The 25,530-nt window shown below is 49.8% G+C and overlaps 36 non-coding genes across 36 annotated transcripts; all 36 read right to left on the reverse strand.

Annotated features, from left to right (window-relative positions):
- Window positions 1-4,605: 4,605 nt before the first annotated feature.
- Window positions 4,606-4,679, reverse strand: Trnan-guu (transfer RNA asparagine (anticodon GUU)). Its single transcript has one exon. It is a non-coding gene; the product is annotated as a tRNA-Asn (tRNA).
- Window positions 4,680-5,012: 333 nt separating this feature from the next.
- Trnat-cgu (transfer RNA threonine (anticodon CGU)) lies at window positions 5,013-5,084 on the reverse strand. Its single transcript has one exon. It is a non-coding gene; the product is annotated as a tRNA-Thr (tRNA).
- Window positions 5,085-5,773: 689 nt separating this feature from the next.
- Window positions 5,774-5,847, reverse strand: Trnan-guu (transfer RNA asparagine (anticodon GUU)). The gene has a single exon. It is a non-coding gene; the product is annotated as a tRNA-Asn (tRNA).
- A 333-nt stretch (window positions 5,848-6,180) lies between these two features.
- Window positions 6,181-6,252, reverse strand: Trnat-cgu (transfer RNA threonine (anticodon CGU)). Its single transcript has one exon. It is a non-coding gene; the product is annotated as a tRNA-Thr (tRNA).
- Window positions 6,253-6,941: 689 nt separating this feature from the next.
- On the reverse strand, window positions 6,942-7,015 carry Trnan-guu (transfer RNA asparagine (anticodon GUU)). Its single transcript has one exon. It is a non-coding gene; the product is annotated as a tRNA-Asn (tRNA).
- Window positions 7,016-7,348: 333 nt separating this feature from the next.
- Trnat-cgu (transfer RNA threonine (anticodon CGU)) lies at window positions 7,349-7,420 on the reverse strand. The gene has a single exon. It is a non-coding gene; the product is annotated as a tRNA-Thr (tRNA).
- A 689-nt stretch (window positions 7,421-8,109) lies between these two features.
- Trnan-guu (transfer RNA asparagine (anticodon GUU)) lies at window positions 8,110-8,183 on the reverse strand. Its single transcript has one exon. It is a non-coding gene; the product is annotated as a tRNA-Asn (tRNA).
- Window positions 8,184-8,516: 333 nt separating this feature from the next.
- Window positions 8,517-8,588, reverse strand: Trnat-cgu (transfer RNA threonine (anticodon CGU)). The gene has a single exon. It is a non-coding gene; the product is annotated as a tRNA-Thr (tRNA).
- A 689-nt stretch (window positions 8,589-9,277) lies between these two features.
- Window positions 9,278-9,351, reverse strand: Trnan-guu (transfer RNA asparagine (anticodon GUU)). The gene has a single exon. It is a non-coding gene; the product is annotated as a tRNA-Asn (tRNA).
- A 333-nt stretch (window positions 9,352-9,684) lies between these two features.
- Window positions 9,685-9,756, reverse strand: Trnat-cgu (transfer RNA threonine (anticodon CGU)). The gene has a single exon. It is a non-coding gene; the product is annotated as a tRNA-Thr (tRNA).
- Window positions 9,757-10,445: 689 nt separating this feature from the next.
- Window positions 10,446-10,519, reverse strand: Trnan-guu (transfer RNA asparagine (anticodon GUU)). Its single transcript has one exon. It is a non-coding gene; the product is annotated as a tRNA-Asn (tRNA).
- A 333-nt stretch (window positions 10,520-10,852) lies between these two features.
- On the reverse strand, window positions 10,853-10,924 carry Trnat-cgu (transfer RNA threonine (anticodon CGU)). The gene has a single exon. It is a non-coding gene; the product is annotated as a tRNA-Thr (tRNA).
- Window positions 10,925-11,613: 689 nt separating this feature from the next.
- Window positions 11,614-11,687, reverse strand: Trnan-guu (transfer RNA asparagine (anticodon GUU)). Its single transcript has one exon. It is a non-coding gene; the product is annotated as a tRNA-Asn (tRNA).
- Window positions 11,688-12,020: 333 nt separating this feature from the next.
- Window positions 12,021-12,092, reverse strand: Trnat-cgu (transfer RNA threonine (anticodon CGU)). The gene has a single exon. It is a non-coding gene; the product is annotated as a tRNA-Thr (tRNA).
- A 689-nt stretch (window positions 12,093-12,781) lies between these two features.
- Trnan-guu (transfer RNA asparagine (anticodon GUU)) lies at window positions 12,782-12,855 on the reverse strand. Its single transcript has one exon. It is a non-coding gene; the product is annotated as a tRNA-Asn (tRNA).
- Window positions 12,856-13,188: 333 nt separating this feature from the next.
- Trnat-cgu (transfer RNA threonine (anticodon CGU)) lies at window positions 13,189-13,260 on the reverse strand. The gene has a single exon. It is a non-coding gene; the product is annotated as a tRNA-Thr (tRNA).
- Window positions 13,261-13,949: 689 nt separating this feature from the next.
- Trnan-guu (transfer RNA asparagine (anticodon GUU)) lies at window positions 13,950-14,023 on the reverse strand. Its single transcript has one exon. It is a non-coding gene; the product is annotated as a tRNA-Asn (tRNA).
- A 333-nt stretch (window positions 14,024-14,356) lies between these two features.
- Window positions 14,357-14,428, reverse strand: Trnat-cgu (transfer RNA threonine (anticodon CGU)). Its single transcript has one exon. It is a non-coding gene; the product is annotated as a tRNA-Thr (tRNA).
- A 689-nt stretch (window positions 14,429-15,117) lies between these two features.
- On the reverse strand, window positions 15,118-15,191 carry Trnan-guu (transfer RNA asparagine (anticodon GUU)). The gene has a single exon. It is a non-coding gene; the product is annotated as a tRNA-Asn (tRNA).
- A 333-nt stretch (window positions 15,192-15,524) lies between these two features.
- Trnat-cgu (transfer RNA threonine (anticodon CGU)) lies at window positions 15,525-15,596 on the reverse strand. The gene has a single exon. It is a non-coding gene; the product is annotated as a tRNA-Thr (tRNA).
- Window positions 15,597-16,293: 697 nt separating this feature from the next.
- Trnan-guu (transfer RNA asparagine (anticodon GUU)) lies at window positions 16,294-16,367 on the reverse strand. The gene has a single exon. It is a non-coding gene; the product is annotated as a tRNA-Asn (tRNA).
- Window positions 16,368-16,700: 333 nt separating this feature from the next.
- On the reverse strand, window positions 16,701-16,772 carry Trnat-cgu (transfer RNA threonine (anticodon CGU)). Its single transcript has one exon. It is a non-coding gene; the product is annotated as a tRNA-Thr (tRNA).
- Window positions 16,773-17,461: 689 nt separating this feature from the next.
- On the reverse strand, window positions 17,462-17,535 carry Trnan-guu (transfer RNA asparagine (anticodon GUU)). Its single transcript has one exon. It is a non-coding gene; the product is annotated as a tRNA-Asn (tRNA).
- A 333-nt stretch (window positions 17,536-17,868) lies between these two features.
- Window positions 17,869-17,940, reverse strand: Trnat-cgu (transfer RNA threonine (anticodon CGU)). Its single transcript has one exon. It is a non-coding gene; the product is annotated as a tRNA-Thr (tRNA).
- A 697-nt stretch (window positions 17,941-18,637) lies between these two features.
- On the reverse strand, window positions 18,638-18,711 carry Trnan-guu (transfer RNA asparagine (anticodon GUU)). Its single transcript has one exon. It is a non-coding gene; the product is annotated as a tRNA-Asn (tRNA).
- A 333-nt stretch (window positions 18,712-19,044) lies between these two features.
- On the reverse strand, window positions 19,045-19,116 carry Trnat-cgu (transfer RNA threonine (anticodon CGU)). Its single transcript has one exon. It is a non-coding gene; the product is annotated as a tRNA-Thr (tRNA).
- Window positions 19,117-19,805: 689 nt separating this feature from the next.
- Trnan-guu (transfer RNA asparagine (anticodon GUU)) lies at window positions 19,806-19,879 on the reverse strand. The gene has a single exon. It is a non-coding gene; the product is annotated as a tRNA-Asn (tRNA).
- A 333-nt stretch (window positions 19,880-20,212) lies between these two features.
- Window positions 20,213-20,284, reverse strand: Trnat-cgu (transfer RNA threonine (anticodon CGU)). Its single transcript has one exon. It is a non-coding gene; the product is annotated as a tRNA-Thr (tRNA).
- Window positions 20,285-20,981: 697 nt separating this feature from the next.
- On the reverse strand, window positions 20,982-21,055 carry Trnan-guu (transfer RNA asparagine (anticodon GUU)). The gene has a single exon. It is a non-coding gene; the product is annotated as a tRNA-Asn (tRNA).
- A 333-nt stretch (window positions 21,056-21,388) lies between these two features.
- Window positions 21,389-21,460, reverse strand: Trnat-cgu (transfer RNA threonine (anticodon CGU)). The gene has a single exon. It is a non-coding gene; the product is annotated as a tRNA-Thr (tRNA).
- A 697-nt stretch (window positions 21,461-22,157) lies between these two features.
- On the reverse strand, window positions 22,158-22,231 carry Trnan-guu (transfer RNA asparagine (anticodon GUU)). The gene has a single exon. It is a non-coding gene; the product is annotated as a tRNA-Asn (tRNA).
- Window positions 22,232-22,564: 333 nt separating this feature from the next.
- On the reverse strand, window positions 22,565-22,636 carry Trnat-cgu (transfer RNA threonine (anticodon CGU)). Its single transcript has one exon. It is a non-coding gene; the product is annotated as a tRNA-Thr (tRNA).
- Window positions 22,637-23,325: 689 nt separating this feature from the next.
- Trnan-guu (transfer RNA asparagine (anticodon GUU)) lies at window positions 23,326-23,399 on the reverse strand. The gene has a single exon. It is a non-coding gene; the product is annotated as a tRNA-Asn (tRNA).
- A 333-nt stretch (window positions 23,400-23,732) lies between these two features.
- Trnat-cgu (transfer RNA threonine (anticodon CGU)) lies at window positions 23,733-23,804 on the reverse strand. The gene has a single exon. It is a non-coding gene; the product is annotated as a tRNA-Thr (tRNA).
- Window positions 23,805-24,493: 689 nt separating this feature from the next.
- Trnan-guu (transfer RNA asparagine (anticodon GUU)) lies at window positions 24,494-24,567 on the reverse strand. Its single transcript has one exon. It is a non-coding gene; the product is annotated as a tRNA-Asn (tRNA).
- A 333-nt stretch (window positions 24,568-24,900) lies between these two features.
- Trnat-cgu (transfer RNA threonine (anticodon CGU)) lies at window positions 24,901-24,972 on the reverse strand. Its single transcript has one exon. It is a non-coding gene; the product is annotated as a tRNA-Thr (tRNA).
- Window positions 24,973-25,530: the final 558 nt, after the last annotated feature.

Here is a 25,530-nt window from a genome sequence, read left to right on the forward strand (position 1 = left end):
CGATCGACAACAGTGGCCCAAGGGACGTCAGCATCGCGAAATCCTCGAATATCAAGGAACTTACATTTACCCTGATTGAGACGCGCTCCAGAGACACGACAGTATGCATCAACTGCCCCTTTCAACAACGGGATATCATCACGTTGACGGAGGAGAACAACGACATCATCCGCATATGCCTTAACCGAGAGCTTCCCACCAGAGAGGGACATACCCTGAAGCTTGAGACCAATAGTCCGAAGCAGCGGTTCCAGGGACAATACGAATAAAGACATAGAGAGCGGACTACCCTGAGGCACTCCGCGGCGGATAGCAATGGGCGGCGTCAGCTGCCCATTGACTGACACCCGAGCTGTTATTCCCCTATACAAATTGCCAAGAACACCACGTGATGAAGCGTTAAAACCTATTGTACCTAAAACACGATCTAAAAACACATGACTGACGTGATCAAAAGCCTTATGAAAATCAAGGAAGGCAAAGGCACAATGTACGTTTGTAACCGCCGCAACCGAGACAACATCCCGATATTCGGCTACTGGTGTCAGAATAGATCTATCATGAAAACAACATTGATGTGCACCAATCACACCCCGAAGCAGAGAGGACAACCGGCTATTGAGCGCTCTAGCAGCTGTCTTGTAGTCAAAATTCAGCAATGTGAGCGGACGAAGATTGGCAGCAGATAAACGACCAGAAGACTTCGGAATTAAAACAATTTTCCCTACTTTAAAATCGGCAGGCACATCCATCCCCCTGACAATCTCATTTAAAATCTGCGTAAAAATGCCACCCAAAAGAGGCCAAAAACGGAGATAAAATTCTTTAGGCAGGCCGTCTGGACCCGGCGATTTACTGGACGGAGAGCGAGCAATATAATCGAAAACCTCATCTACCTGGAACTCCCGGAGAAATTCGCCGTTCGCGTCAGGCGCGATCGTCGCAGTTAGATCCCCAAAGACATCATCCGAAAGAGACTCACCAGAATCATCGGCAGAATAGAGACTAGTGTAATACTGGTGAAGAGCACGAACCATTTCCTCCTGTGCAAGAAGCTGTCGCCCATCATCCACCGTAAGAGAAGAGATGAAGGAGCGACGACGACGAGTCTGATGCCGTAGCAGGTGGTACAAGGATGTCAGCTCACCTTCAACAAGAGAGTGAGGTTTCGACTTAACTCGCAGACCATCCATCTGTCGTCGTTTAAGGCTCAAGAGCTTGGCTTTAATACGACGAACATCATGGATCCGCAGAGGAGAGGTACCCGCCGCGTCATATAGTTCACGCAGGACAGAGTAGTAATATTCATACGTGTTCTTAAAATCACGCGCCCTAGCAGCACAGTAGAAAATCAAAGTCTGACGAATCTTGGGCTTGGCAAACGCAGTCCACCAAACCAGCAAGGAGGGGTATCGCGGGACAGAGCGAAGACATCGCTCCCACACGCCACTTATAACATCATCCATAGCACTGTCGGCAAGGTGGGAAACATTTAACATCCACTGGGAACGATAAAGTTTTGCAGGTTGGTGACTAAGATTTACAGTGGCAGTAAAAGCACAATGGTCAGAAAAACTAGTAGGAATAACATCGACAGAAAGAATTTTATCACATAAAAAATCAGATAAATAGAATCTGTCGAGTCTACTGCATGAGGACGCGGTAAAAAACGTATATTTCACCAGGGTTGGATATTTGTGTTCCCAAACATCACGCAGATGCATCGTACGAACTAAGTCATGTAAATCACGGCAATAATTAAAATTGGGGGACTGGTCTGCAGGGCGTAAAACACAATTAAAATCGCCTCCGAGCAGGAGACTCCGAGGACTCTGGCGCAAAAGATAAATAAGCTCTTCTTTATAAAAGCGCGATCGAGCCACAGTGTGACCCGAACCAGAGGGGGCATACAAAACAATGAGGCGGAGATCAAAAAGACGACAACCAATCCCACGGCCAGAGTCAAGGAATTCAACGTCAGTAATAGGAATGCCCTCTCGAAAGAAAAGAGCAGTTCCTGTTGAATATTCCGGCGCGACATTAAAAACAGTTTGAAATCCAGGTAGAGAGAGATCAGAAAACAACACTTCCTGCAAAAACACTACGTCCGCACAGGCGTCGTAAATAAACTGCCGCAAAGAGGCAATGCGAACGTCGGACTCAATACGGTTAACATTTAAGGTAAGAAAGGTGTATGCTTGAACCATAGAGAGAAAAGCGAGAAAACAAATCACCTACACCGACGCACCAGCGTCACAGTCCATAGCAGGGGTGACGGAGGCATCCGAGGGAGGGGGACTGCTACCCCGTTCCGTGGATCCCTTACGTTTCGGTTTTTTACGAACAGCATTAACGTTCGGCTGAACGCGTAACTTGCGTCGGCTGACGGGCAAGGAAACTTCAGCCGCCGGTGACGTAGGAGGGTCAAGTTCTGTATCCGACACCACCCGCGCCGGTCCACATGCGGGATCCGGGGTCGCGGGGGAAACATCCGACAAAACGGAATGGTCAACACCTGCACTAGCTTCCGGCAAACATGGACTGCACGGAGGCGAAACGTGAGCAGGAAGGTCCGAGGCCGCAGAGTTGGAAGGAAGCGGAGCAGCTCCGCTGGCAGAGGTATGGGGCAGCGAAGCAGGAAGTTGTCGCGGCTCCACTTGTTGTGACATCGAAGTCGGTTCGGAAGACGGCGCCAACAGGTCCGACCGACGACCCGACTCGAGAGAAGCTGCGTCGGAGGCCGGAGGGGCGCCAGCAGCCGCCACCAGAACCGCTACCTCAGGAGGGCAGGGAGCAGCTACAGTACACAGTGGCTCGGAGGATGCCGGTCGCTCGGACTGGGGCATCTCAGGGAGATCCTCATCCGTACTATTTCCATCGTGTGGGCGACGCCTCTTATTATTCAAAAGTGGCACACCCACCTGAGGGACAGACGGAACAACATCAGATTTAGCACGCAAAGGAGGAAATTCTGTGTCAGGGGTGCGCAAAACCTGTGGCGGGGCGCTACTACCACTGGACTGTGCTACACCAAGAGCAGAACCACCTGCAACGAGGTCAGCGACCGTTAACTTGCGACGCTGTTCGAGAGAATTTTTTAAAACAAAAACTCTCCGCGGACAGTCGGTACGCACGTGACCACTTTCATTGCACAAAAAACAGGTGCCAACCTGACCACTATATGTTACATGGACACGATATCCACCGATCTGCAGGTGAGATGGAATATTCTGCTTAACGTGCATTTCGACTGAGCGAATACCACTGTAACATTGCAGGCGATGTTGGCTTGACCAGCGTTCAAGGCGAATGCTCTTTACATCACCATACTTCTGTAGACCCTCCTTAAGATAGACATTATCCACCTCCGGTGGAAGGTTGTAAACACGAACATTGGTATACGTGATGGAAGCATTGGAAAGCAGCACGGTACTTACAGAATCATCCCGATGCCGAAAGAGAACTTGATGACCATATTTAGAAAGAATTTTATCAACCTGAAGTGGGTCCATAAACTTAACAAAGAAAACATATAGTTCGGTATCAAAATAAGCAGTGTGCACCTGATCCGAATGAACACCAAAGGTATCTACCAACCAATCATGTATCTCAAGCGAACTAGGTTGCACATGGCGGGTTGACTTGTCAAAAGCAAAACTAACTGTAGCCTGACGAGGAATAACCTGGGACGACATTTTCAAAATATGCGGTCGAAACCGCTACACAAAAAACACTGAAATAAGGACAGAAAGTAACACAAGGTACGAAACAACGACGGAGAAACACTCTCAGAAGTTGCAACACAACACGTAAACAAAAACGATAGTCCACTATACGTAACGCTACGGCGGAGCGGAAGACTAGGCACGTCCACACTGCACGGCGTCTAAAGCGGAACTGACTGAGCTAAGAAGGCGGTAGCTTAGCGTTTGTGAGCTGTCCCCAAATTCTTACTTCATCATACTGAATCTTGCAGCCCTCGACGAGATATCGGATTTGGCACACAGCTGCTGCTGGGGTTGTCCAAATTGCCGTTTTCCAAGTCTCTTGAATGTTTCGCCCTTACGATCGACGACGAGCGTCGGGCCAGCAAAAGTTTGCGGTCTGCACAATGCTGACCTAGTGCACAGCTTGTGGGATAGCGTGGCTCGACTGCGAAATGCGCCTTTCGGCTCCTCTCTCTGGCTACAGTATGCTGTTGTCCACAGTGGCGCTGGCGTTGCCCATGGGGCTTCATGTAAGGCGACTGCACGTCGTTCGGCCAACAGCGGCCTACTGCAGACCGACACTTAAGAGACACCAAATACAAATCGACATCGAGAGACAGGCCCTGTCATATGGCACTCGCGACGTATACGCTGAAATTGAATGTAAAGAATACGTCTTTTGTGGTGGGCGTCGCTCTACTGCAGTGTCACACATGACGAATAAAAAGGAAAACAGCAGAACGTCTGTGTAGGGCCATGATTTCACCTACAGTGTCACTTGGCTGAATGTGTATAAGGCTCTGTGGCATCACTCAAACACAGCCAAATTGTCACACTAGCTGTGCATCTCTAACAAAGTTGACGTATGTCCTCACCTCGGTGCCGGTTAAAACGATTTCGCCCCCGGGTGGGCTCGAACCACCAACCTTTCGGTTAACAGCCGAACGCGCTAGCCGATTGCGCCACGGAGGCCTTGAGTTTGGCTCCCTTGTGCTCTGTATATCAACGCAATTCGTATAGCTTCTGCAGGAATCTCGCAGAGTGGTAGCATTTGCTTACGCCTCTTCACATGGATAACGTGCATGCACACTGTAGCGAGGCTCGTAAACGAATGACATCGCCAAGCATGACATTATACTACAAAATGCATACAAACCAATGTTCTGCCTATGAATTGAGAAAACCTCTGAGGCCAGTAGAATACTTGTCATAGGTTGTAGAACATCCCTTTCATTCAGTGTACTGCCTTGTGTTAGATGTTGCTCGAGATAGCTCCGCTCCTTGCAGGAAGGTTTAAAAAATGAATGCCTTCTGTGAGGTTCGAACTCACGACCCCTGGTTTACGAGCCCAGTGCTCTACCACTGAGCTAAGAAGGCGGTAGCTTAGCGTTTGTGAGCTGTCCCCAAATTCTTACTTCATCATACTGAATCTTGCAGCCCTCGACGAGATATCGGATTTGGCACACAGCTGCTGCTGGGGTTGTCCAAATTGCCGTTTTCCAAGTCTCTTGAATGTTTCGCCCTTACGATCGACGACGAGCGTCGGGCCAGCAAAAGTTTGCGGTCTGCACAATGCTGACCTAGTGCACAGCTTGTGGGATAGCGTGGCTCGACTGCGAAATGCGCCTTTCGGCTCCTCTCTCTGGCTACAGTATGCTGTTGTCCACAGTGGCGCTGGCGTTGCCCATGGGGCTTCATGTAAGGCGACTGCACGTCGTTCGGCCAACAGCGGCCTACTGCAGACCGACACTTAAGAGACACCAAATACAAATCGACATCGAGAGACAGGCCCTGTCATATGGCACTCGCGACGTATACGCTGAAATTGAATGTAAAGAATACGTCTTTTGTGGTGGGCGTCGCTCTACTGCAGTGTCACACATGACGAATAAAAAGGAAAACAGCAGAACGTCTGTGTAGGGCCATGATTTCACCTACAGTGTCACTTGGCTGAATGTGTATAAGGCTCTGTGGCATCACTCAAACACAGCCAAATTGTCACACTAGCTGTGCATCTCTAACAAAGTTGACGTATGTCCTCACCTCGGTGCCGGTTAAAACGATTTCGCCCCCGGGTGGGCTCGAACCACCAACCTTTCGGTTAACAGCCGAACGCGCTAGCCGATTGCGCCACGGAGGCCTTGAGTTTGGCTCCCTTGTGCTCTGTATATCAACGCAATTCGTATAGCTTCTGCAGGAATCTCGCAGAGTGGTAGCATTTGCTTACGCCTCTTCACATGGATAACGTGCATGCACACTGTAGCGAGGCTCGTAAACGAATGACATCGCCAAGCATGACATTATACTACAAAATGCATACAAACCAATGTTCTGCCTATGAATTGAGAAAACCTCTGAGGCCAGTAGAATACTTGTCATAGGTTGTAGAACATCCCTTTCATTCAGTGTACTGCCTTGTGTTAGATGTTGCTCGAGATAGCTCCGCTCCTTGCAGGAAGGTTTAAAAAATGAATGCCTTCTGTGAGGTTCGAACTCACGACCCCTGGTTTACGAGCCCAGTGCTCTACCACTGAGCTAAGAAGGCGGTAGCTTAGCGTTTGTGAGCTGTCCCCAAATTGTTACTTCATCATACTGAATCTTGCAGCCCTCGACGAGATATCGGATTTGGCACACAGCTGCTGCTGGGGTTGTCCAAATTGCCGTTTTCCAAATCTCTTGAATGTTTCGCCCTTACGATCGACGACGAGCGTCGGGCCAGCAAAAGTTTGCGGTCTGCACAATGCTGACCTAGTGCACAGCTTGTGGCATAGCGTGGCTCGACTGCGAAATGCGCCTTTCGGCTCCTCTCTCTGGCTACAGTATGCTGTTGTCCACAGTGGCGCTGGCGTTGCCCATGGGGCTTCATGTAAGGCGACTGCACGTCGTTCGGCCAACAGCGGCCTACTGCAGACCGACACTTAAGAGACACCAAATACAAATCGACATCGAGAGACAGGCCCTGTCATATGGCACTCGCGACGTATACGCTGAAATTGAATGTAAAGAATACGTCTTTTGTGGTGGGCGTCGCTCTACTGCAGTGTCACACATGACGAATAAAAAGGAAAACAGCAGAACGTCTGTGTAGGGCCATGATTTCACCTACAGTGTCACTTGGCTGAATGTGTATAAGGCTCTGTGGCATCACTCAAACACAGCCAAATTGTCACACTAGCTGTGCATCTCTAACAAAGTTGACGTATGTCCTCACCTCGGTGCCGGTTAAAACGATTTCGCCCCCGGGTGGGCTCGAACCACCAACCTTTCGGTTAACAGCCGAACGCGCTAGCCGATTGCGCCACGGAGGCCTTGAGTTTGGCTCCCTTGTGCTCTGTATATCAACGCAATTCGTATAGCTTCTGCAGGAATCTCGCAGAGTGGTAGCATTTGCTTACGCCTCTTCACATGGATAACGTGCATGCACACTGTAGCGAGGCTCGTAAACGAATGACATCGCCAAGCATGACATTATACTACAAAATGCATACAAACCAATGTTCTGCCTATGAATTGAGAAAACCTCTGAGGCCAGTAGAATACTTGTCATAGGTTGTAGAACATCCCTTTCATTCAGTGTACTGCCTTGTGTTAGATGTTGCTCGAGATAGCTCCGCTCCTTGCAGGAAGGTTTAAAAAATGAATGCCTTCTGTGAGGTTCGAACTCACGACCCCTGGTTTACGAGCCCAGTGCTCTACCACTGAGCTAAGAAGGCGGTAGCTTAGCGTTTGTGAGCTGTCCCCAAATTCTTACTTCATCATACTGAATCTTGCAGCCCTCGACGAGATATCGGATTTGGCACACAGCTGCTGCTGGGGTTGTCCAAATTGCCGTTTTCCAAGTCTCTTGAATGTTTCGCCCTTACGATCGACGACGAGCGTCGGGCCAGCAAAAGTTTGCGGTCTGCACAATGCTGACCTAGTGCACAGCTTGTGGGATAGCGTGGCTCGACTGCGAAATGCGCCTTTCGGCTCCTCTCTCTGGCTACAGTATGCTGTTGTCCACAGTGGCGCTGGCGTTGCCCATGGGGCTTCATGTAAGGCGACTGCACGTCGTTCGGCCAACAGCGGCCTACTGCAGACCGACACTTAAGAGACACCAAATACAAATCGACATCGAGAGACAGGCCCTGTCATATGGCACTCGCGACGTATACGCTGAAATTGAATGTAAAGAATACGTCTTTTGTGGTGGGCGTCGCTCTACTGCAGTGTCACACATGACGAATAAAAAGGAAAACAGCAGAACGTCTGTGTAGGGCCATGATTTCACCTACAGTGTCACTTGGCTGAATGTGTATAAGGCTCTGTGGCATCACTCAAACACAGCCAAATTGTCACACTAGCTGTGCATCTCTAACAAAGTTGACGTATGTCCTCACCTCGGTGCCGGTTAAAACGATTTCGCCCCCGGGTGGGCTCGAACCACCAACCTTTCGGTTAACAGCCGAACGCGCTAGCCGATTGCGCCACGGAGGCCTTGAGTTTGGCTCCCTTGTGCTCTGTATATCAACGCAATTCGTATAGCTTCTGCAGGAATCTCGCAGAGTGGTAGCATTTGCTTACGCCTCTTCACATGGATAACGTGCATGCACACTGTAGCGAGGCTCGTAAACGAATGACATCGCCAAGCATGACATTATACTACAAAATGCATACAAACCAATGTTCTGCCTATGAATTGAGAAAACCTCTGAGGCCAGTAGAATACTTGTCATAGGTTGTAGAACATCCCTTTCATTCAGTGTACTGCCTTGTGTTAGATGTTGCTCGAGATAGCTCCGCTCCTTGCAGGAAGGTTTAAAAAATGAATGCCTTCTGTGAGGTTCGAACTCACGACCCCTGGTTTACGAGCCCAGTGCTCTACCACTGAGCTAAGAAGGCGGTAGCTTAGCGTTTGTGAGCTGTCCCCAAATTCTTACTTCATCATACTGAATCTTGCAGCCCTCGACGAGATATCGGATTTGGCACACAGCTGCTGCTGGGGTTGTCCAAATTGCCGTTTTCCAAGTCTCTTGAATGTTTCGCCCTTACGATCGACGACGAGCGTCGGGCCAGCAAAAGTTTGCGGTCTGCACAATGCTGACCTAGTGCACAGCTTGTGGCATAGCGTGGCTCGACTGCGAAATGCGCCTTTCGGCTCCTCTCTCTGGCTACAGTATGCTGTTGTCCACAGTGGCGCTGGCGTTGCCCATGGGGCTTCATGTAAGGCGACTGCACGTCGTTCGGCCAACAGCGGCCTACTGCAGACCGACACTTAAGAGACACCAAATACAAATCGACATCGAGAGACAGGCCCTGTCATATGGCACTCGCGACGTATACGCTGAAATTGAATGTAAAGAATACGTCTTTTGTGGTGGGCGTCGCTCTACTGCAGTGTCACACATGACGAATAAAAAGGAAAACAGCAGAACGTCTGTGTAGGGCCATGATTTCACCTACAGTGTCACTTGGCTGAATGTGTATAAGGCTCTGTGGCATCACTCAAACACAGCCAAATTGTCACACTAGCTGTGCATCTCTAACAAAGTTGACGTATGTCCTCACCTCGGTGCCGGTTAAAACGATTTCGCCCCCGGGTGGGCTCGAACCACCAACCTTTCGGTTAACAGCCGAACGCGCTAGCCGATTGCGCCACGGAGGCCTTGAGTTTGGCTCCCTTGTGCTCTGTATATCAACGCAATTCGTATAGCTTCTGCAGGAATCTCGCAGAGTGGTAGCATTTGCTTACGCCTCTTCACATGGATAACGTGCATGCACACTGTAGCGAGGCTCGTAAACGAATGACATCGCCAAGCATGACATTATACTACAAAATGCATACAAACCAATGTTCTGCCTATGAATTGAGAAAACCTCTGAGGCCAGTAGAATACTTGTCATAGGTTGTAGAACATCCCTTTCATTCAGTGTACTGCCTTGTGTTAGATGTTGCTCGAGATAGCTCCGCTCCTTGCAGGAAGGTTTAAAAAATGAATGCCTTCTGTGAGGTTCGAACTCACGACCCCTGGTTTACGAGCCCAGTGCTCTACCACTGAGCTAAGAAGGCGGTAGCTTAGCGTTTGTGAGCTGTCCCCAAATTGTTACTTCATCATACTGAATCTTGCAGCCCTCGACGAGATATCGGATTTGGCACACAGCTGCTGCTGGGGTTGTCCAAATTGCCGTTTTCCAAGTCTCTTGAATGTTTCGCCCTTACGATCGACGACGAGCGTCGGGCCAGCAAAAGTTTGCGGTCTGCACAATGCTGACCTAGTGCACAGCTTGTGGGATAGCGTGGCTCGACTGCGAAATGCGCCTTTCGGCTCCTCTCTCTGGCTACAGTATGCTGTTGTCCACAGTGGCGCTGGCGTTGCCCATGGGGCTTCATGTAAGGCGACTGCACGTCGTTCGGCCAACAGCGGCCTACTGCAGACCGACACTTAAGAGACACCAAATACAAATCGACATCGAGAGACAGGCCCTGTCATATGGCACTCGCGACGTATACGCTGAAATTGAATGTAAAGAATACGTCTTTTGTGGTGGGCGTCGCTCTACTGCAGTGTCACACATGACGAATAAAAAGGAAAACAGCAGAACGTCTGTGTAGGGCCATGATTTCACCTACAGTGTCACTTGGCTGAATGTGTATAAGGCTCTGTGGCATCACTCAAACACAGCCAAATTGTCACACTAGCTGTGCATCTCTAACAAAGTTGACGTATGTCCTCACCTCGGTGCCGGTTAAAACGATTTCGCCCCCGGGTGGGCTCGAACCACCAACCTTTCGGTTAACAGCCGAACGCGCTAGCCGATTGCGCCACGGAGGCCTTGAGTTTGGCTCCCTTGTGCTCTGTATATCAACGCAATTCGTATAGCTTCTGCAGGAATCTCGCAGAGTGGTAGCATTTGCTTACGCCTCTTCACATGGATAACGTGCATGCACACTGTAGCGAGGCTCGTAAACGAATGACATCGCCAAGCATGACATTATACTACAAAATGCATACAAACCAATGTTCTGCCTATGAATTGAGAAAACCTCTGAGGCCAGTAGAATACTTGTCATAGGTTGTAGAACATCCCTTTCATTCAGTGTACTGCCTTGTGTTAGATGTTGCTCGAGATAGCTCCGCTCCTTGCAGGAAGGTTTAAAAAATGAATGCCTTCTGTGAGGTTCGAACTCACGACCCCTGGTTTACGAGCCCAGTGCTCTACCACTGAGCTAAGAAGGCGGTAGCTTAGCGTTTGTGAGCTGTCCCCAAATTGTTACTTCATCATACTGAATCTTGCAGCCCTCGACGAGATATCGGATTTGGCACACAGCTGCTGCTGGGGTTGTCCAAATTGCCGTTTTCCAAATCTCTTGAATGTTTCGCCCTTACGATCGACGACGAGCGTCGGGCCAGCAAAAGTTTGCGGTCTGCACAATGCTGACCTAGTGCACAGCTTGTGGCATAGCGTGGCTCGACTGCGAAATGCGCCTTTCGGCTCCTCTCTCTGGCTACAGTATGCTGTTGTCCACAGTGGCGCTGGCGTTGCCCATGGGGCTTCATGTAAGGCGACTGCACGTCGTTCGGCCAACAGCGGCCTACTGCAGACCGACACTTAAGAGACACCAAATACAAATCGACATCGAGAGACAGGCCCTGTCATATGGCACTCGCGACGTATACGCTGAAATTGAATGTAAAGAATACGTCTTTTGTGGTGGGCGTCGCTCTACTGCAGTGTCACACATGACGAATAAAAAGGAAAACAGCAGAACGTCTGTGTAGGGCCATGATTTCACCTACAGTGTCACTTGGCTGAATGTGTATAAGGCTCTGTGGCATCACTCAAACACAGCCAAATTGTCACACTAGCTGTGCATCTCTAACAAAGTTGACGTATGTCCTCACCTCGGTGCCGGTTAAAACGATTTCGCCCCCGGGTGGGCTCGAACCACCAACCTTTCGGTTAACAGCCGAACGCGCTAGCCGATTGCGCCACGGAGGCCTTGAGTTTGGCTCCCTTGTGCTCTGTATATCAACGCAATTCGTATAGCTTCTGCAGGAATCTCGCAGAGTGGTAGCATTTGCTTACGCCTCTTCACATGGATAACGTGCATGCACACTGTAGCGAGGCTCGTAAACGAATGACATCGCCAAGCATGACATTATACTACAAAATGCATACAAACCAATGTTCTGCCTATGAATTGAGAAAACCTCTGAGGCCAGTAGAATACTTGTCATAGGTTGTAGAACATCCCTTTCATTCAGTGTACTGCCTTGTGTTAGATGTTGCTCGAGATAGCTCCGCTCCTTGCAGGAAGGTTTAAAAAATGAATGCCTTCTGTGAGGTTCGAACTCACGACCCCTGGTTTACGAGCCCAGTGCTCTACCACTGAGCTAAGAAGGCGGTAGCTTAGCGTTTGTGAGCTGTCCCCAAATTCTTACTTCATCATACTGAATCTTGCAGCCCTCGACGAGATATCGGATTTGGCACACAGCTGCTGCTGGGGTTGTCCAAATTGCCGTTTTCCAAGTCTCTTGAATGTTTCGCCCTTACGATCGACGACGAGCGTCGGGCCAGCAAAAGTTTGCGGTCTGCACAATGCTGACCTAGTGCACAGCTTGTGGGATAGCGTGGCTCGACTGCGAAATGCGCCTTTCGGCTCCTCTCTCTGGCTACAGTATGCTGTTGTCCACAGTGGCGCTGGCGTTGCCCATGGGGCTTCATGTAAGGCGACTGCACGTCGTTCGGCCAACAGCGGCCTACTGCAGACCGACACTTAAGAGACACCAAATACAAATCGACATCGAGAGACAGGCCCTGTCATATGGCACTCGCGACGTATACGCTGAAATTGAATGTAAAGAATACGTCTTTTGTGGTGGGCGTCGCTCTACTGCAGTGTCACACATGACGAATAAAAAGGAAAACAGCAGAACGTCTGTGTAGGGCCATGATTTCACCTACAGTGTCACTTGGCTGAATGTGTATAAGGCTCTGTGGCATCACTCAAACACAGCCAAATTGTCACACTAGCTGTGCATCTCTAACAAAGTTGACGTATGTCCTCACCTCGGTGCCGGTTAAAACGATTTCGCCCCCGGGTGGGCTCGAACCACCAACCTTTCGGTTAACAGCCGAACGCGCTAGCCGATTGCGCCACGGAGGCCTTGAGTTTGGCTCCCTTGTGCTCTGTATATCAACGCAATTCGTATAGCTTCTGCAGGAATCTCGCAGAGTGGTAGCATTTGCTTACGCCTCTTCACATGGATAACGTGCATGCACACTGTAGCGAGGCTCGTAAACGAATGACATCGCCAAGCATGACATTATACTACAAAATGCATACAAACCAATGTTCTGCCTATGAATTGAGAAAACCTCTGAGGCCAGTAGAATACTTGTCATAGGTTGTAGAACATCCCTTTCATTCAGTGTACTGCCTTGTGTTAGATGTTGCTCGAGATAGCTCCGCTCCTTGCAGGAAGGTTTAAAAAATGAATGCCTTCTGTGAGGTTCGAACTCACGACCCCTGGTTTACGAGCCCAGTGCTCTACCACTGAGCTAAGAAGGCGGTAGCTTAGCGTTTGTGAGCTGTCCCCAAATTGTTACTTCATCATACTGAATCTTGCAGCCCTCGACGAGATATCGGATTTGGCACACAGCTGCTGCTGGGGTTGTCCAAATTGCCGTTTTCCAAATCTCTTGAATGTTTCGCCCTTACGATCGACGACGAGCGTCGGGCCAGCAAAAGTTTGCGGTCTGCACAATGCTGACCTAGTGCACAGCTTGTGGCATAGCGTGGCTCGACTGCGAAATGCGCCTTTCGGCTCCTCTCTCTGGCTACAGTATGCTGTTGTCCACAGTGGCGCTGGCGTTGCCCATGGGGCTTCATGTAAGGCGACTGCACGTCGTTCGGCCAACAGCGGCCTACTGCAGACCGACACTTAAGAGACACCAAATACAAATCGACATCGAGAGACAGGCCCTGTCATATGGCACTCGCGACGTATACGCTGAAATTGAATGTAAAGAATACGTCTTTTGTGGTGGGCGTCGCTCTACTGCAGTGTCACACATGACGAATAAAAAGGAAAACAGCAGAACGTCTGTGTAGGGCCATGATTTCACCTACAGTGTCACTTGGCTGAATGTGTATAAGGCTCTGTGGCATCACTCAAACACAGCCAAATTGTCACACTAGCTGTGCATCTCTAACAAAGTTGACGTATGTCCTCACCTCGGTGCCGGTTAAAACGATTTCGCCCCCGGGTGGGCTCGAACCACCAACCTTTCGGTTAACAGCCGAACGCGCTAGCCGATTGCGCCACGGAGGCCTTGAGTTTGGCTCCCTTGTGCTCTGTATATCAACGCAATTCGTATAGCTTCTGCAGGAATCTCGCAGAGTGGTAGCATTTGCTTACGCCTCTTCACATGGATAACGTGCATGCACACTGTAGCGAGGCTCGTAAACGAATGACATCGCCAAGCATGACATTATACTACAAAATGCATACAAACCAATGTTCTGCCTATGAATTGAGAAAACCTCTGAGGCCAGTAGAATACTTGTCATAGGTTGTAGAACATCCCTTTCATTCAGTGTACTGCCTTGTGTTAGATGTTGCTCGAGATAGCTCCGCTCCTTGCAGGAAGGTTTAAAAAATGAATGCCTTCTGTGAGGTTCGAACTCACGACCCCTGGTTTACGAGCCCAGTGCTCTACCACTGAGCTAAGAAGGCGGTAGCTTAGCGTTTGTGAGCTGTCCCCAAATTCTTACTTCATCATACTGAATCTTGCAGCCCTCGACGAGATATCGGATTTGGCACACAGCTGCTGCTGGGGTTGTCCAAATTGCCGTTTTCCAAGTCTCTTGAATGTTTCGCCCTTACGATCGACGACGAGCGTCGGGCCAGCAAAAGTTTGCGGTCTGCACAATGCTGACCTAGTGCACAGCTTGTGGGATAGCGTGGCTCGACTGCGAAATGCGCCTTTCGGCTCCTCTCTCTGGCTACAGTATGCTATTGTCCACAGTGGCGCTGGCGTTGCCCATGGGGCTTCATGTAAGGCGACTGCACGTCGTTCGGCCAACAGCGGCCTACTGCAGACCGACACTTAAGAGACACCAAATACAAATCGACATCGAGAGACAGGCCCTGTCATATGGCACTCGCGACGTATACGCTGAAATTGAATGTAAAGAATACGTCTTTTGTGGTGGGCGTCGCTCTACTGCAGTGTCACACATGACGAATAAAAAGGAAAACAGCAGAACGTCTGTGTAGGGACATGATTTCACCTACAGTGTCACTTGGCTGAATGTGTATAAGGCTCTGTGGCATCACTCAAACGCAGCCAAATTGTCACACTAGCTGTGTATCTCTAACAAAGTTGACGTATGTCCTCACCTCGGTGCCGGTTAAAACGATTTCGCCCCCGGGTGGGCTCGAACCACCAACCTTTCGGTTAACAGCCGAACGCGCTAGCCGATTGCGCCACGGAGGCCTTGACTTTGGCTCCCTTGTGCTCTGTATATCAACGCAATTCGTATACCTTCTGCAGGAATCTCGCAGAATGGTAGCATTTGCTTACGCCTCTTCACATGGATAACGTGCATGCACACTGTAGCGAGGCTCGTAAACGAATGACATCGCCAAGCATGACATTATACTACAAAATGCATACAAACCAATGTTCAACCTATGCATTCAGAAAACCTCTGAGGCCAGTAGAATACTTGTCATAGGTTGTAGAACATCCCTTTCATTCAGTGTACTGCCATGTGTTAGATGCTGCTCGAGATAGCTCCGCTCCTTGCAGGAAGGTTTAAAAAATGAATGCCTTCTGTGAGGTTCGAACTCACGACCCCTGGTTTACGAGACCAGTGCTCTACCACTGAGCTAAGAAGGCGGCAGCTTAGCGTTTGTGAGCTATCCCCAAATTGGTACTTCATCATACTGAATCTTGCAGCCCTCGACCAGATATCGGATTTGGCACACAGCTGCTGCTGGGGGTGTCCACATTGCCGTTTTCCAAATCTCTTGAATGTTTCGCCCTTGCGATCGACGACGAGCGTCGGCCCACCAAAAGTTTAAAAGTTTGCGGTCTGCACAATCCTGACCTAGTGCACAGCTTGTGGGACAGCGTGGCTCGACTGCGAAATGCGCCTTTCGGCTCCTCTCTCTGGCTACAGTATGCTGTTGTCCACAGTGGCACTGGCGTTGCCCATGGGGCTTCATGTAAGGCGACTGCACGTCGCTCGGCCAACAGCGGCCTACTGCAGACCGACACTTAAGAGACACCAAATACAAATCGACATCGAGAGACAGGCCCTGTCATATGGCACTCGCGACGTATATGCTGAAATTGAATGTAAAGAATGCGTCTTTTGTAGTGGGCGTCCCTCTACTGCAGTGTCACACATGACGAATAAAAAGGAAAACAGTAGAACGTCTGTGTAGGGCCATGTTTTTACCTACAGTGTCACTTGGCTGAATGTGTATAAGGCTCTGTGGCATCACTCAAACGCAGCCAAATTGTCACACTAGCTGTGTATCTCTAACAAAGTTGACGTATGTCCTCACCTCGGTGCCGGTTAAAACGATTTCGCCCCCGGGTGGGCTCGAACCACCAACCTTTCGGTTAACAGCCGAACGCGCTAGCCGATTGCGCCACGGAGGCCTTGACTTTGGCTCCCTTGTGCTCTGTATATCAACGCAATTCGTATACCTTCTGCAGGAATCTCGCAGAATGGTAGCATTTGCTTACGCCTCTTCACATGGATAACGTGCATGCACACTGTAGCGAGGCTCGTAAACGAATGACATCGCCAAGCATGACATTATACTACAAAATGCATACAAACCAATGTTCAACCTATGCATTCAGAAAACCTCTGAGGCCAGTAGAATACTTGTCATAGGTTGTAGAACATCCCTTTCATTCAGTGTACTGCCATGTGTTAGATGCTGCTCGAGATAGCTCCGCTCCTTGCAGGAAGGTTTAAAAAATGAATGCCTTCTGTGAGGTTCGAACTCACGACCCCTGGTTTACGAGACCAGTGCTCTACCACTGAGCTAAGAAGGCGGCAGCTTAGCGTTTGTGAGCTATCCCCAAATTGGTACTTCATCATACTGAATCTTGCAGCCCTCGACCAGATATCGGATTTGGCACACAGCTGCTGCTGGGGGTGTCCACATTGCCGTTTTCCAAATCTCTTGAATGTTTCGCCCTTGCGATCGACGACGAGCGTCGGCCCACCAAAAGTTTGCGGTCTGCACAATCCTGACCTAGTGCACAGCTTGTGGGACAGCGTGGCTCGACTGCGAAATGCGCCTTTCGGCTCCTCTCTCTGGCTACAGTATGCTGTTGTCCACAGTGGCACTGGCGTTGCCCATGGGGCTTCATGTAAGGCGACTGCACGTCGCTCGGCCAACAGCGGCCTACTGCAGACCGACACTTAAGAGACACCAAATACAAATCGACATCGAGAGACAGGCCCTGTCATATGGCACTCGCGACGTATATGCTGAAATTGAATGTAAAGAATGCGTCTTTTGTAGTGGGCGTCCCTCTACTGCAGTGTCACACATGACGAATAAAAAGGAAAACAGTAGAACGTCTGTGTAGGGCCATGTTTTTACCTACAGTGTCACTTGGCTGAATGTGTATAAGGCTCTGTGGCATCACTCAAACGCAGCCAAATTGTCACACTAGCTGTGTATCTCTAACAAAGTTGACGTATGTCCTCACCTCGGTGCCGGTTAAAACGATTTCGCCCCCGGGTGGGCTCGAACCACCAACCTTTCGGTTAACAGCCGAACGCGCTAGCCGATTGCGCCACGGAGGCCTTGACTTTGGCTCCCTTGTGCTCTGTATATCAACGCAATTCGTATACCTTCTGCAGGAATCTCGCAGAATGGTAGCATTTGCTTACGCCTCTTCACATGGATAACGTGCATGCACACTGTAGCGAGGCTCGTAAACGAATGACATCGCCAAGCATGACATTATACTACAAAATGCATACAAACCAATGTTCAACCTATGCATTCAGAAAACCTCTGAGGCCAGTAGAATACTTGTCATAGGTTGTAGAACATCCCTTTCATTCAGTGTACTGCCATGTGTTAGATGCTGCTCGAGATAGCTCCGCTCCTTGCAGGAAGGTTTAAAAAATGAATGCCTTCTGTGAGGTTCGAACTCACGACCCCTGGTTTACGAGACCAGTGCTCTACCACTGAGCTAAGAAGGCGGCAGCTTAGCGTTTGTGAGCTATCCCCAAATTGGTACTTCATCATACTGAATCTTGCAGCCCTCGACCAGATATCGGATTTGGCACACAGCTGCTGCTGGGGGTGTCCACATTGCCGTTTTCCAAATCTCTTGAATGTTTCGCCCTTGCGATCGACGACGAGCGTCGGCCCACCAAAAGTTTAAAAGTTTGCGGTCTGCACAATCCTGACCTAGTGCACAGCTTGTGGGACAGCGTGGCTCGACTGCGAAATGCGCCTTTCGGCTCCTCTCTCTGGCTACAGTATGCTGTTGTCCACAGTGGCACTGGCGTTGCCCATGGGGCTTCATGTAAGGCGACTGCACGTCGCTCGGCCAACAGCGGCCTACTGCAGACCGACACTTAAGAGACACCAAATACAAATCGACATCGAGAGACAGGCCCTGTCATATGGCACTCGCGACGTATATGCTGAAATTGAATGTAAAGAATGCGTCTTTTGTAGTGGGCGTCCCTCTACTGCAGTGTCACACATGACGAATAAAAAGGAAAACAGTAGAACGTCTGTGTAGGGCCATGTTTTTACCTACAGTGTCACTTGGCTGAATGTGTATAAGGCTCTGTGGCATCACTCAAACGCAGCCAAATTGTCACACTAGCTGTGTATCTCTAACAAAGTTGACGTATGTCCTCACCTCGGTGCCGGTTAAAACGATTTCGCCCCCGGGTGGGCTCGAACCACCAACCTTTCGGTTAACAGCCGAACGCGCTAGCCGATTGCGCCACGGAGGCCTTGACTTTGGCTCCCTTGTGCTCTGTATATCAACGCAATTCGTATACCTTCTGCAGGAATCTCGCAGAATGGTAGCATTTGCTTACGCCTCTTCACATGGATAACGTGCATGCACACTGTAGCGAGGCTCGTAAACGAATGACATCGCCAAGCATGACATTATACTACAAAATGCATACAAACCAATGTTCAACCTATGCATTCAGAAAACCTCTGAGGCCAGTAGAATACTTGTCATAGGTTGTAGAACATCCCTTTCATTCAGTGTACTGCCATGTGTTAGATGCTGCTCGAGATAGCTCCGCTCCTTGCAGGAAGGTTTAAAAAATGAATGCCTTCTGTGAGGTTCGAACTCACGACCCCTGGTTTACGAGACCAGTGCTCTACCACTGAGCTAAGAAGGCGGCAGCTTAGCGTTTGTGAGCTATCCCCAAATTGGTACTTCATCATACTGAATCTTGCAGCCCTCGACCAGATATCGGATTTGGCACACAGCTGCTGCTGGGGGTGTCCACATTGCCGTTTTCCAAATCTCTTGAATGTTTCGCCCTTGCGATCGACGACGAGCGTCGGCCCACCAAAAGTTTGCGGTCTGCACAATCCTGACCTAGTGCACAGCTTGTGGGACAGCGTGGCTCGACTGCGAAATGCGCCTTTCGGCTCCTCTCTCTGGCTACAGTATGCTGTTGTCCACAGTGGCACTGGCGTTGCCCATGGGGCTTCATGTAAGGCGACTGCACGTCGCTCGGCCAACAGCGGCCTACTGCAGACCGACACTTAAGAGACACCAAATACAAATCGACATCGAGAGACAGGCCCTGTCATATGGCACTCGCGACGTATATGCTGAAATTGAATGTAAAGAATGCGTCTTTTGTAGTGGGCGTCCCTCTACTGCAGTGTCACACATGACGACTAAAAAGGAAAACAGTAGAACGTCTGTGTAGGGCCATGTTTTTACCTACAGTGTCACTTGGCTGAATGTGTATAAGGCTCTGTGGCATCACTCAAACGCAGCCAAATTGTCACACTAGCTGTGTATCTCTAACAAAGTTGACGTATGTCCTCACCTCGGTGCCGGTTAAAACGATTTCGCCCCCGGGTGGGCTCGAACCACCAACCTTTCGGTTAACAGCCGAACGCGCTAGCCGATTGCGCCACGGAGGCCTTGACTTTGGCTCCCTTGTGCTCTGTATATCAACGCAATTCGTATACCTTCTGCAGGAATCTCGCAGAATGGTAGCATTTGCTTACGCCTCTTCACATGGATAACGTGCATGCACACTGTAGCGAGGCTCGTAAACGAATGACATCGCCAAGCATGACATTATACTACAAAATGCATACAAACCAATGTTCAACCTATGCATTCAGAAAACCTCTGAGGCCAGTAGAATACTTGTCATAGGTTGTAGAACATCCCTTTCATTCAGTGTACTGCCATGTGTTAGATGCTGCTCGAGATAGCTCCGCTCCTTGCAGGAAGGTTTAAAAAATGAATGCCTTCTGTGAGGTTCGAACTCACGACCCCTGGTTTACGAGACCAGTGCTCTACCACTGAGCTAAGAAGGCGGCAGCTTAGCGTTTGTGAGCTATCCCCAAATTGGTACTTCATCATACTGAATCTTGCAGCCCTCGACCAGATATCGGATTTGGCACACAGCTGCTGCTGGGGGTGTCCACATTGCCGTTTTCCAAATCTCTTGAATGTTTCGCCCTTGCGATCGACGACGAGCGTCGGCCCACCAAAAGTTTAAAAGTTTGCGGTCTGCACAATCCTGACCTAGTGCACAGCTTGTGGGACAGCGTGGCTCGACTGCGAAATGCGCCTTTCGGCTCCTCTCTCTGGCTACAGTATGCTGTTGTCCACAGTGGCACTGGCGTTGCCCATGGGGCTTCATGTAAGGCGACTGCACGTCGCTCGGCCAACAGCGGCCTACTGCAGACCGACACTTAAGAGACACCAAATACAAATCGACATCGAGAGACAGGCCCTGTCATATGGCACTCGCGACGTATATGCTGAAATTGAATGTAAAGAATGCGTCTTTTGTAGTGGGCGTCCCTCTACTGCAGTGTCACACATGACGAATAAAAAGGAAAACAGTAGAACGTCTGTGTAGGGCCATGTTTTTACCTACAGTGTCACTTGGCTGAATGTGTATAAGGCTCTGTGGCATCACTCAAACGCAGCCAAATTGTCACACTAGCTGTGTATCTCTAACAAAGTTGACGTATGTCCTCACCTCGGTGCCGGTTAAAACGATTTCGCCCCCGGGTGGGCTCGAACCACCAACCTTTCGGTTAACAGCCGAACGCGCTAGCCGATTGCGCCACGGAGGCCTTGACTTTGGCTCCCTTGTGCTCTGTATATCAACGCAATTCGTATACCTTCTGCAGGAATCTCGCAGAATGGTAGCATTTGCTTACGCCTCTTCACATGGATAACGTGCATGCACACTGTAGCGAGGCTCGTAAACGAATGACATCGCCAAGCATGACATTATACTACAAAATGCATACAAACCAATGTTCAACCTATGCATTCAGAAAACCTCTGAGGCCAGTAGAATACTTGTCATAGGTTGTAGAACATCCCTTTCATTCAGTGTACTGCCATGTGTTAGATGCTGCTCGAGATAGCTCCGCTCCTTGCAGGAAGGTTTAAAAAATGAATGCCTTCTGTGAGGTTCGAACTCACGACCCCTGGTTTACGAGACCAGTGCTCTACCACTGAGCTAAGAAGGCGGCAGCTTAGCGTTTGTGAGCTATCCCCAAATTGGTACTTCATCATACTGAATCTTGCAGCCCTCGACCAGATATCGGATTTGGCACACAGCTGCTGCTGGGGGTGTCCACATTGCCGTTTTCCAAATCTCTTGAATGTTTCGCCCTTGCGATCGACGACGAGCGTCGGCCCACCAAAAGTTTAAAAGTTTGCGGTCTGCACAATCCTGACCTAGTGCACAGCTTGTGGGACAGCGTGGCTCGACTGCGAAATGCGCCTTTCGGCTCCTCTCTCTGGCTACAGTATGCTGTTGTCCACAGTGGCACTGGCGTTGCCCATGGGGCTTCATGTAAGGCGACTGCACGTCGCTCGGCCAACAGCGGCCTACTGCAGACCGACACTTAAGAGACACCAAATACAAATCGACATCGAGAGACAGGCCCTGTCATATGGCACTCGCGACGTATATGCTGAAATTGAATGTAAAGAATGCGTCTTTTGTAGTGGGCGTCCCTCTACTGCAGTGTCACACATGACGAATAAAAAGGAAAACAGTAGAACGTCTGTGTAGGGCCATGTTTTTACCTACAGTGTCACTTGGCTGAATGTGTATAAGGCTCTGTGGCATCACTCAAACGCAGCCAAATTGTCACACTAGCTGTGTATCTCTAACAAAGTTGACGTATGTCCTCACCTCGGTGCCGGTTAAAACGATTTCGCCCCCGGGTGGGCTCGAACCACCAACCTTTCGGTTAACAGCCGAACGCGCTAGCCGATTGCGCCACGGAGGCCTTGACTTTGGCTCCCTTGTGCTCTGTATATCAACGCAATTCGTATACCTTCTGCAGGAATCTCGCAGAATGGTAGCATTTGCTTACGCCTCTTCACATGGATAACGTGCATGCACACTGTAGCGAGGCTCGTAAACGAATGACATCGCCAAGCATGACATTATACTACAAAATGCATACAAACCAATGTTCAACCTATGCATTCAGAAAACCTCTGAGGCCAGTAGAATACTTGTCATAGGTTGTAGAACATCCCTTTCATTCAGTGTACTGCCATGTGTTAGATGCTGCTCGAGATAGCTCCGCTCCTTGCAGGAAGGTTTAAAAAATGAATGCCTTCTGTGAGGTTCGAACTCACGACCCCTGGTTTACGAGACCAGTGCTCTACCACTGAGCTAAGAAGGCGGCAGCTTAGCGTTTGTGAGCTATCCCCAAATTGGTACTTCATCATACTGAATCTTGCAGCCCTCGACCAGATATCGGATTTGGCACACAGCTGCTGCTGGGGGTGTCCACATTGCCGTTTTCCAAATCTCTTGAATGTTTCGCCCTTGCGATCGACGACGAGCGTCGGCCCACCAAAAGTTTGCGGTCTGCACAATCCTGACCTAGTGCACAGCTTGTGGGACAGCGTGGCTCGACTGCGAAATGCGCCTTTCGGCTCCTCTCTCTGGCTACAGTATGCTGTTGTCCACAGTGGCACTGGCGTTGCCCATGGGGCTTCATGTAAGGCGACTGCACGTCGCTCGGCCAACAGCGGCCTACTGCAGACCGACACTTAAGAGACACCAAATACAAATCGACATCGAGAGACAGGCCCTGTCATATGGCACTCGCGACGTATATGCTGAAATTGAATGTAAAGAATGAGTCTTTTGTAGTGGGCGTCCCTCTACTGCAGTGTCACACATGACGACTAAAAAGGAAAACAGTAGAACGTCTGTGTAGGGCCATGTTTTTACCTACAGTGTCACTTGGCTGAATGTGTATAAGGCTCTGTGGCATCACTCAAACGCAGCCAAATTGTCACACTAGCTGTGTATCTCTAACAAAGTTGACGTATGTCCTCACCTCGGTGCCGGTTAAAACGATTTCGCCCCCGGGTGGGCTCGAACCACCAACCTTTCGGTTAACAGCCGAACGCGCTAGCCGATTGCGCCACGGAGGCCTTGACTTTGGCTCCCTTGTGCTCTGTATATCAACGCAATTCGTATACCTTCTGCAGGAATCTCGCAGAATGGTAGCATTTGCTTACGCCTCTTCACATGGATAACGTGCATGCACACTGTAGCGAGGCTCGTAAACGAATGACATCGCCAAGCATGACATTATACTACAAAATGCATACAAACCAATGTTCAACCTATGCATTCAGAAAACCTCTGAGGCCAGTAGAATACTTGTCATAGGTTGTAGAACATCCCTTTCATTCAGTGTACTGCCATGTGTTAGATGCTGCTCGAGATAGCTCCGCTCCTTGCAGGAAGGTTTAAAAAATGAATGCCTTCTGTGAGGTTCGAACTCACGACCCCTGGTTTACGAGACCAGTGCTCTACCACTGAGCTAAGAAGGCGGCAGCTTAGCGTTTGTGAGCTATCCCCAAATTGGTACTTCATCATACTGAATCTTGCAGCCCTCGACCAGATATCGGATTTGGCACACAGCTGCTGCTGGGGGTGTCCACATTGCCGTTTTCCAAATCTCTTGAATGTTTCGCCCTTGCGATCGACGACGAGCGTCGGCCCACCAAAAGTTTGCGGTCTGCACAATCCTGACCTAGTGCACAGCTTGTGGGACAGCGTGGCTCGACTGCGAAATGCGCCTTTCGGCTCCTCTCTCTGGCTACAGTATGCTGTTGTCCACAGTGGCACTGGCGTTGCCCATGGGGCTTCATGTAAGGCGACTGCACGTCGCTCGGCCAACAGCGGCCTACTGCAGACCGACACTTAAGAGACACCAAATACAAATCGACATCGAGAGACAGGCCCTGTCATATGGCACTCGCGACGTATATGCTGAAATTGAATGTAAAGAATGCGTCTTTTGTAGTGGGCGTCCCTCTACTGCAGTGTCACACATGACGACTAAAAAGGAAAACAGTAGAACGTCTGTGTAGGGCCATGTTTTTACCTACAGTGTCACTTGGCTGAATGTGTATAAGGCTCTGTGGCATCACTCAAACGCAGCCAAATTGTCACACTAGCTGTGTATCTCTAACAAAGTTGACGTATGTCCTCACCTCGGTGCCGGTTAAAACGATTTCGCCCCCGGGTGGGCTCGAACCACCAACCTTTCGGTTAACAGCCGAACGCGCTAGCCGATTGCGCCACGGAGGCCTTGACTTTGGCTCCCTTGTGCTCTGTATATCAACGCAATTCGTATACCTTCTGCAGGAATCTCGCAGAATGGTAGCATTTGCTTACGCCTCTTCACATGGATAACGTGCATGCACACTGTAGCGAGGCTCGTAAACGAATGACATCGCCAAGCATGACATTATACTACAAAATGCATACAAACCAATGTTCAACCTATGCATTCAGAAAACCTCTGAGGCCAGTAGAATACTTGTCATAGGTTGTAGAACATCCCTTTCATTCAGTGTACTGCCATGTGTTAGATGCTGCTCGAGATAGCTCCGCTCCTTGCAGGAAGGTTTAAAAAATGAATGCCTTCTGTGAGGTTCGAACTCACGACCCCTGGTTTACGAGACCAGTGCTCTACCACTGAGCTAAGAAGGCGGCAGCTTAGCGTTTGTGAGCTATCCCCAAATTGGTACTTCATCATACTGAATCTTGCAGCCCTCGACCAGATATCGGATTTGGCACACAGCTGCTGCTGGGGGTGTCCACATTGCCGTTTTCCAAATCTCTTGAATGTTTCGCCCTTGCGATCGACGACGAGCGTCGGCCCACCAAAAGTTTAAAAGTTTGCGGTCTGCACAATCCTGACCTAGTGCACAGCTTGTGGGACAGCGTGGCTCGACTGCGAAATGCGCCTTTCGGCTCCTCTCTCTGGCTACAGTATGCTGTTGTCCACAGTGGCACTGGCGTTGCCCATGGGGCTTCATGTAAGGCGACTGCACGTCGCTCGGCCAACAGCGGCCTACTGCAGACCGACACTTAAGAGACACCAAATACAAATCGACATCGAGAGACAGGCCCTGTCATATGGCACTCGCGACGTATATGCTGAAATTGAATGTAAAGAATGCGTCTTTTGTAGTGGGCGTCCCTCTACTGCAGTGTCACACATGACGAATAAAAAGGAAAACAGTAGAACGTCTGTGTAGGGCCATG

This window comes from Schistocerca serialis, chromosome 6 (genome assembly GCF_023864345.2).
Source record: "Schistocerca serialis cubense isolate TAMUIC-IGC-003099 chromosome 6, iqSchSeri2.2, whole genome shotgun sequence".
Classification (NCBI taxonomy): Eukaryota; Metazoa; Arthropoda; class Insecta; order Orthoptera; family Acrididae; genus Schistocerca; species Schistocerca serialis.